This window comes from Marmota marmota, unplaced genomic scaffold (genome assembly GCF_001458135.2).
Source record: "Marmota marmota marmota unplaced genomic scaffold, marMar, whole genome shotgun sequence".
NCBI lineage: Eukaryota > Metazoa > Chordata > Mammalia > Rodentia > Sciuridae > Marmota > Marmota marmota.
This window is the reverse complement of record NW_025999990.1, coordinates 9,921,719-9,930,711: the sequence shown is the minus strand read 5'-3', so window position 1 is coordinate 9,930,711 and position 8,993 is coordinate 9,921,719. Positions and strand designations below refer to the sequence as shown.

Genomic DNA, 8,993 nt, shown 5'->3' with positions numbered 1-8,993 from the left:
TTTTTTTTTTTTTTTTTTTTTTTTTTTTTTTTTTTTGGCTCCTGTGGACCACAATGTGACATTCCTAAAAGCCATCAGAGACAAATTGTCCTGTTTCTCTGGATTGCTCTAGGTCTCTCTCACTACTCATTTATTTCTGTTTACACTACCCTGCCTTCAGTGGCAGCCTCTGGCCTTTCTTACTTATGTGACCCTAGACACGCAGCCCTGGCATGGAAGGTGTACCCCAGTGGACCTCAGCTTCCTCACAAGATCTGGATCACAGACACCCCCTCTACCAGCTCTGATGCTGGCTAGCCTCCAACATCCCTCCCAACCAGGGAAGGAGAATTCAAGAAGTCTTGAGCCCTTAGAGAACAGTTCTTAGGAGGAAACAACTGCAAGTCTATAATAACATTTTGGAAAAAGCTCCAACACCGTCTTCCCTTTGCATCAGTCAGATTACATTGAGTCATCTCCAAGAAAGATGGGAATTCAAATGGTGCAGCCTCTGTTGGAGGGGAGTCTGGAGTGTTGGGTGTTTGTCTTGGCTCAGTTTTGGAAAAGATTTCCTTTGTCCTCTCTGGAAGATAGGGTCCTTGTCTGTAAATGAAGAGATGAGACTGGGAGGTCTCCAAGGTCTCTACCCGCCCTGATGTGCTAATGTTTCTGTGGTTCTCCCTGTGCACCCTTCTGCCTAAGGTCACTCATCCTGAACACCAAGGACAAGACAGCCGAAGTGTGGATTATGCATGATAAATCTTAAATACTTAAATGCCTTTAGGCCAGATGTTATTTCCATGGAGTTTATTTTGAAATTTCAAACAACAGCCAATTCCAGTGTAATATACATTATTCAAATCTCTCTCTCTCTCTCTCTCCCTCCTCTCTCTCTCTCTCTTTCTCGCACGCGCGCACACACACACACACACACACACACACACGATGGGAGACTACCAAGTTCCATTTTTGAAACTACCACTATCTGTCAAAACACTACAATTCTAAAATTATACAAAGAAGAACATTCATGAAAAGCTGTAAATTGAAGTCAGGAGTCCATTAAAGATCTAGAATAGGAAAATTCATAGAAGCCCTAAGTACAATAGTGGCTGGGGGGGATGGAGGGAGGGAGGGAATGGGGGAGGGAAGGGGGTGTAATTTATGGGTACAAAGATTCTGTTTGGAATGATGAAAAAATTCTGGAAATGGTTAGTGGTGATGGTTATACAAGGTTGTGAATATACTTAATGCCACAGAATTGCACAATTTAAAAAGGTTAAAGTGATGATTTTTTTTTGTTATGTATGTTACACCACAGCAAAAACAAAACAAAGATCTCCATAAAAACAGTAGCAAAGTAAAAAAAAAGAAACAATTACCTACCCCCACACTATGCTAATTTCTGATTTGAGGTACCATAGTTACTTAAGAGGTAACCACTGAGACAAACTGGATGAAAGGAACTTGGAATCACCTCATGTTTTCTTTATAACTTCTTTTCAACCTAAAATTATTTTGAAATAAAAATTCAAACAAAAGGGATACATTAAAAGAATGAGTCACCATAAACAAGAAATATTTACCTATAAATACAAGGTGGATTCACTTTTGGGGATCCTAATATTTCTTACCTATAGCAGAGATAAGATAAAGACTATGATTCTTTTTGTATGCTTAAAAGATTCTAATTCATGTAGACTTCCCTGTAACCAATATTTTTCCTTAACATCACTAAAAAGACCCTTCTCACCAACAAACAGGCTTAACACTCCAGCATTGTAGCTACCTTTTAGTTTTTTGTTTGGTTGGGTTTTTCCTCCAGGGCTTTGTGCATGCTAGGCCAGCACTCTGCCCCAGAGCTACATCCACAGTCCACGTACGTGTTTTTAATAAAATTGGAAGTAATACAGGCTGTGCAATATCATTGTTACCTAACATTGTTCTGGAAGTTCAAGTTACTATATGGTCAGTGGTTATAACTGATGAGACAGAGGCTGTTTTTACCTGAGCCATCACCTATGTAGGTCTTGGATATATCTTTTAACTTCTTGGCCTTGTTTTCTTTATTTTAATAGCTGGGGATTTATTGGACTAAACCATTACTTTTTAAATTGTTTAGTTTCTTAGCATTAAACATTTTCCTTCAAAAATATTTATACCAAAATATAAAACGGATAAAACTGAAATGTCTCTGATTGAAACAGGGCTGAGGCCCCCAAATCCTGGTCCTTCCCTCCATCCTTTCCTTTTCCCAGCCAGCTCTCCATGAAATAATCCCCTAAGACACACCCAAGGACCCCCAGATGCTGAGGCCCCTTTCGTGTTCCGGGCAGGGGTAACATGGTACAGGTCTTTGAAGCCCAACAGATGAGGGGACCTGTGGGATTTGGTATGGAATGCACTGTGTCAAAGAGAAAAAGCACCGAGTCTCCAAGTGGTCTCCACTGGACCACTTGACCCAATTACAGACCCTGCTTCTGCCTCTGGGCTCATCTGTCTGATTGAGAGCCCTTTCCTGCGTCCTTATCTGTGACGTGAGATTTGTTTACTTAACATTCATTCAACAAAAATCACATTACTATGGCCTTTGTTGTTGGATCACTTTTGTCACTGGAGCTGAACTGATGTCTGAACTGACCACAAACTCCATTCCACAGGCCACCTCCTTGAGCTGCTAAGAGTCAACAGCAGCTAGTTCCTACAGTAGGTCTCGCCCTGGCTGCAGGTACAATCACAGGAGGGAGCTATTAAGATGGACACGTGCTGGGCCACTCAGCCCAATTAAATCAAATTCTACTCACTGTTTTTAGAAGTTTCCCTATGATTCTTATGAGCAGTCAAGATGGAAAACCATTGCTGTAGCAGAAATATAGGATGTGTTTCTAGCACTTTCACTCAAAAATAAGATAATCTGCAAGATCTGTTCATGGTTGGGGTGGCTAGCTGATAACACTTGCCCTGAATATTTTCAGATCAAACTTGTCTCCATTTTTTCATGACCCAGATCCACACCCTCTTAAGCAAATCCCTGCCCATGTACCTATGCAGATTCAAAGCTCTTTCTTGAGAAAAATGCAGACCCTGTCAAAGAAGCTGTCATTATCAGTAGTTGGTTACATGGCTCTAATGCCTTGCATGACTGCCAGGCCACAGGCAGTCATTCCCAGCTCTGTTCTGAGGGTCTGAGGCAAGGTCTCCCCTTTAAGGGGTGAACTTCTTTCTCTCTCGAGAGAGAGACATTACATACACTATATTTGAAGGCAGTAAGTGCGTGAGTGACTCTGTCTGGTAACTCTGAGGCTCTGTCTTGCTGGGGGTTGCTGGGGTGGTTGGTACCCTGTCAGGGTTCACTGGATCACAAGACAGCAAAGAGCCCCTTTTGTGGCAGGGTCACTGGGTCTAGCCCGTCGGCTATTGACAGGCATTTAAAGAGGAAGGCGGGTTTGGGTGACATCCTATGAACCAAGTAGACCTTTTAAGGTGATCCAGTTTCCACAGCACTCCTCCCTCCCTCTTAGCATGTGCTTATCCCCAATATCTCACGGTTTTGCTGTCATGTACGCTAAAACTCAGAAAGCAGTGTTAGAGAGAAGAGTAAGTTGCATAACTCCCTAAAAAAGGAGAGTTGAACATTCAGGAGTTTTAGAACAGTGGAACTATTCCGTATGACACTATAATGCTGGATACACGTTTGAAAAAACCCATATAATGGACATTACCAAGGGTGAGGCCTCATGTGAACCAAAGACTTGGGGTGAACCATGGACTTAGAGTGAGAATGAGGTATTTGTGTTGGCTCATGGACTGTAACAAATGCACCCCTCTGGGGGGACATGGATGGTGAGGAAAGGCTGTGTATGTGGGAGGCCAGGGGAATAGGGGAGCTCTCTGCACTTTCTGCTCAGTTTTTCAGTGAACCTAAAATTGCTCCTAAATAAATAAAGTTTATTTTAAAAATAAAGAAGAGTTTGGAACTCTGCTTCAAAACATATTGTTTTTTGGTTTATGGTTTTTGGGTTTTTTTTTTTTTTTTTTTTTTTTTTTATCCCAGCTATCGGAGAGTAGTGAAACAAAACAGAGCCCTGGGGAATAATCTCATCTCCTTTACAGGTCACTCCCTTTCACAGGAGGCTTAGAGGCATCCGGTCCTCAGTTCCTGGGTCTCCTCACACACTCTTCTCACTGTTTCTTCCCTACTGATGACGTCTGTTTATCCTTATCTAACCCAGAATTATCTCTTAAATTCCAGGCTCTTCCATCCAAAGGATCCAAGAAGTCTGCCTTCAAATGTCCCTTAGGAATTTCAACATCAACTTGCCCCAAATGGAAACCATTAACTCCTCACCCCAACTCCTTCCTCCATATTCTGACCTTTAAGTAAAAGAGGTACGACCGATGGTCTGTATGGACTAGAGCTGTAGCTACCCTCTAAAATCTTCCCACCGAAATAGCAATAGTCCCACTCTCCTTAACTGTAGCACATTGAATACTCTCAATACTAAGGGTACCTGTGTTCCTCCTAAAAATCCAATAAAATTACGTTACAATAAAAGGATTAAAAAAGAAAAAGTATGAACGATCAAGGACAAATCCACCATGGAGAGAGGACAACTACACAACCTCAGAAGACGGAAAGTAGAAACTAGTTTGACCAACTAAAGAAACCTTGAACCCAGGCTGGCAATGGGAAAAACCCAGAACATGTTGATTAACAAGGATGAACCCCAGAAGAGCTCAAGAAGGAAGGCGCCAGGCACCCCTTGAAGACACAGTCGAATAAATCACATTTCAGACAATGGGAGGTCTCTTTAGCACAGCCTTCTGGCTCATGCTTTCTGTTGGAAAGCGTGGAGAGACTGTGCTCCACCAAAGCAAAAGAGGAAGCCAAAAACTGACGACCTGGGATTTAATGAAGGAGGGAAGCTCAGGGCTTGGGGCGTCCTGAGCTGTTGATGAAGGAATGAATATCCCAGCACTTGGAAGTCAAAGAATTTGCTTGAAATCACACGACTCATCTAGTGAGTGTTGAAGCTAGGAAACCAAACCCAGGCATGTTGGATGCGAAGGCCACAACGGAACATTTCTGTAATTGTGGAATTCTGGGCTGGAGGATGCCTACTGCAGATAGAAACAGCTCCAAGACACAAGCTTACAATGAGAATGAAAGGAGATAGCGCCCAATTCAGTGCCTAGCACACGGGAACCTAGCTATTGCTGTCTTCTAGTTAAAAATATACACCGTAATTGTTGCCTCTACCAAATGTTCTGTAAAGGATTAGTATTTTAGCTGGACCTGGAAAGGTAATAATTTTGGTGGTCGGTATCCTAGTCAGCTTGGGAGACTATAACAAAATCCCATGGACTCAGTGACATAAACAACAGATAGCCACTTCTCATAGTTCTGAAGTCTGGGATATGCAGGACCAATGTGTTGGCATGTTCAGTTCCTGGTGGGGGTTTCTCTTCCCGCTATCCAGATGGCCACCTTCTCACTGTGTCCTCACATGGCAGAAAAAGAGAGAGAGAGAGAGAGAGAGAAAGATACACAGACAGACGAACCCCATCTTGGGAATCCCAACCTCATGACCTCATCTATGCCTAATCGCCCACCTCCAAATATGGTAGCACCCCTCATCCATGAGGGATATATTCTAAGACCTCCAATTGGTACCTAAATCCAAGGACAGTACTGAACTATATGCATATTCTGTTTTTCCAATACATAGATATCTATAATAAAAATTTAATTTATAAATTAGGCAGAGTAAGAGATTAACAATAATAATAAAGTAATAATATATTGAAATGTAAATTATGTGTTTCTCCTCTCTTAAAATGTTATTGTACCGTGCTCACCCTTCTTCCTATAATGATGCGAGATCATGCAGTGCCTAGGTGATGAGATGAAGTGAGGTGAGGGGTGCAGGTGTTGTATCATACCGTCGGGCAAGGAGGATGGTGGAGCCATGAAGACGCAGGTAGTGAAACTGCGCAGGGGGACGACTGCGCCAGCACATTGGAGGTCAGGACTTCAACATAAGAAGGAGGGACAAGGTTAACAAAGGAAGAGAAGACAACAAAGATGTCCACTTTGACCATTTGTCAAAGGATCCAGTTGCAAACCAACTACAGTTCAGCATTTGCCAGAAGTTTGCTTAAAATGTTTGAGATTTAGAGGAAATATATCATCTCTCCATTTCTCTAGTTTCTGTAAGCCCTATCCCTGAAGTAAATTAGATCATCAGAAAGGAACAAACCTGCACTCTATTATCTTAACTCCCCACAGACTAACTTGCATAGGATGAAGATTAATGCAATGTCCTTAAACCATGGAGAAGAGAAATAAATCATCAGCTTGAAGAATATTTTCTTATCTTGTGCAAAATCATAGTTGTAGACAACATGTACCATGTTACCCACCTTTAAAGGGTCTGAAAAAGACTTTGTCCCTAGATAAATTTATACGCTTGCTTTTATCATGCAATGACAACTTCATAACCCAGTGCCAGGAGAAGATTTAGTGCTCAACAGCAGTGATTCAATTTGTACCAAATGGTTAAAGACAGCTCTTTTCTCCTTGCAAATATTTTTAAAATAAATGAGTTTGTCTTGTCTTATATCCTTAAAAATATTGTGTGTTATTTTTAAACAGATTAGTTTTAGACAAATAAAAGTGAAAATATGATTGAATTCTGGCATAACACAAGTGTCAGAAAGTAATGAAAATCATATTACCTGATAGAATACGATTTGGGGACACCTTATATTTAATGAAATCTATGCATCTTTGTGAGGAGGAGATTTAAAATACCAGCTAATTTGTTTACTAAACTTTTTTAAAAATATTTTTTTAGTTGTAGATGGACACGATATATTTATTTATTTATTTTTATGTGGTGCTGATGATCGAACCCAGTACCTCACATGTGTGAGGCAAGTGCTGTACCACTGAGCCACTGTTTACTAAACTTTTAACAGAAATATGTGGAAAATACTGGTGGAAGTATTCAGTAGGGCAAATTTAACTATTAGAAGACATTGTTTTTATGCATGAGGAAAATCTTTTAATATCCTGTTTAAACATTTCACCATCATTAGTCAGTATTAGCTAGGTTAGGCTGCAGTAGTAATAAACAACCCCAACCTCTTAGGGGCTTAAAGCATGAAAAGTTTCTTTCTTTCTTTTTTTTTTTTTATAATTTTTAGTTGTCAATGGACTTCTTTTTTATTTATTTATATGTGGTGCTGAGAAACGAACCCAGTGCCTCACATATGATAGGCAGACGCTTTACCACTGAGCCACCACTCCAGCCCCCCAAAAACTTATTTCTTATTTCCACACGTCCCTCTTGGGTGGGCAGGGTTTCCAGTCTACATTGTCCTCACTGGTCTGTAGCAATTCTAAATCCAACACAGCAGATATTCCACAGTCTCCTACTTGAAGATAGGAAAAGTTCCTTGCTTGGGTCTCAATCCTGCCCTAACAAAGGCTTTCTTATCCAGGCACCCTCCTGAAGCCTGGCCCAGCACCTGGACAAGCCTCTCACTATTCTCTGGAGCTGCTTTTCAAATGGATGCTATGGTCTGAATGGTTCATTTGCTATGCTCCTTTTCTCAGAACTTTGGCAACCACTGTTGTTCTAGAAGATGGAGTTTATACCAGTCTAGGTCCCTAAGTGAGGACAATGTAGACTGGAAACCTTGCCCACCCAAGATGGACATGTGGAAATAAGAAATAAGCTTTTCATGTTATAAGCCCCTAAGAGGTTGGGGTTGTTTGTTACTTCAGTCTAACCTAGCTAATACTGACTAATGATAGTCCAGATTCCTATGTTGAAATCCTGACCCTTAAGGTGATGGCATGAGGGGCAAAGCCTTTGGGAGGTGGTTAGGATGTGAAGGTAGAGCACTTGTGAATGGAATCAGTGCCCTGAGAAGGAAGGTTCCAGAGAGCTCATGCACCATCAGCAGATGCATCTAGAAGACACCATGTAAGTACAGGAAACAGGCCACTACTGCATACTGAACCTGTTAGAAACTATAGCTTCTGCAACTATATGAAATAGATTTCTGTTGCTCTTATAGTTAATGGCATTTTGCTATAACAACCGAATGGACTAAGACAAGAGCTGTAAAATGTGTCCTTCTCTGGGACAGGCATCTTTCTCAATCCACTTCCTGCTCTTGTGATTGGAGTCCCCAAGTAATTTACATTTTCAACCATTACCCTCTGTCTGTCCCAATTGATGGACATTTCTTTTGTCAATACAACTCTGTCAAAAACAGAGCTTCTTTTGTGTTTTATTCTAATCAGCCAATAGCCACAGTTCCTTTTGAGGCATGATTCACATATTTACGTTGCTTTTCTTTCTTGTTCCCAGGTCTCTCTCAATTTAATTTCGATTCCCTGAAGATATGAGGCTTTAGGAGGAGTTACATTTTCAGTCTCTTTTCCCTAAACCATTTTGTTTAGGTGAAAGGGTACTTTTTCTTTTGAACACCACACCATTATCTGAACTGTTACTCAGAGACATCTTGATACAGGTTTTAACAATTGATATGATGATGGCACCCTGAATTTGTCCCTTGATACACGACGGAGTTTTCATTGATCCCTGTTGCTGCTGTTTAGGACTGAGTCTTATTTCAGGCTTATCAGTCCCTGAATTCTGTTTTTTTACATTCTGCTTGAAAATGCATCCATTTCTTTCTAAACTCACCTCTTTCTTGTAACATCTTGCCAAAATAACCACCAGCACATGCTACTAACAATAATCATCTCTCCCAATCATCTCCCCTAGAGGCATGAGCTCATCCAGAACACAATCTGCATCCTAAATTCCTGCAGGCACAGCCTCTTGCTGCCCCCTCCCTCCTTTATGGCCCTTATCAAGACAGCAATTCATTTCAATATCCTAATTTCTGTATTATTTATCACATATGTGGTTATGTTACAGGGAAAAAACCATCCCAACATCTCAGTAGCCTAGAACAAATTATCGTTTTTCTCT

At 41.0% G+C, this 8,993-nt stretch overlaps 1 long non-coding RNA gene across 1 annotated transcript in view; it reads left to right on the top strand.

Moving 5' to 3' along the window:
* LOC125617710 overlaps positions 1-6,601 on the top strand; it is a 50,017-nt gene extending 43,416 nt beyond the window's left edge. Inside the window, exon 2 of the long non-coding RNA XR_007348798.1 lies at positions 4,232-6,601. This is a non-coding gene — a long non-coding RNA (uncharacterized LOC125617710). The remainder of the gene's footprint in view (positions 1-4,231) is intronic.
* Positions 6,602-8,993: the final 2,392 nt, after the last annotated feature.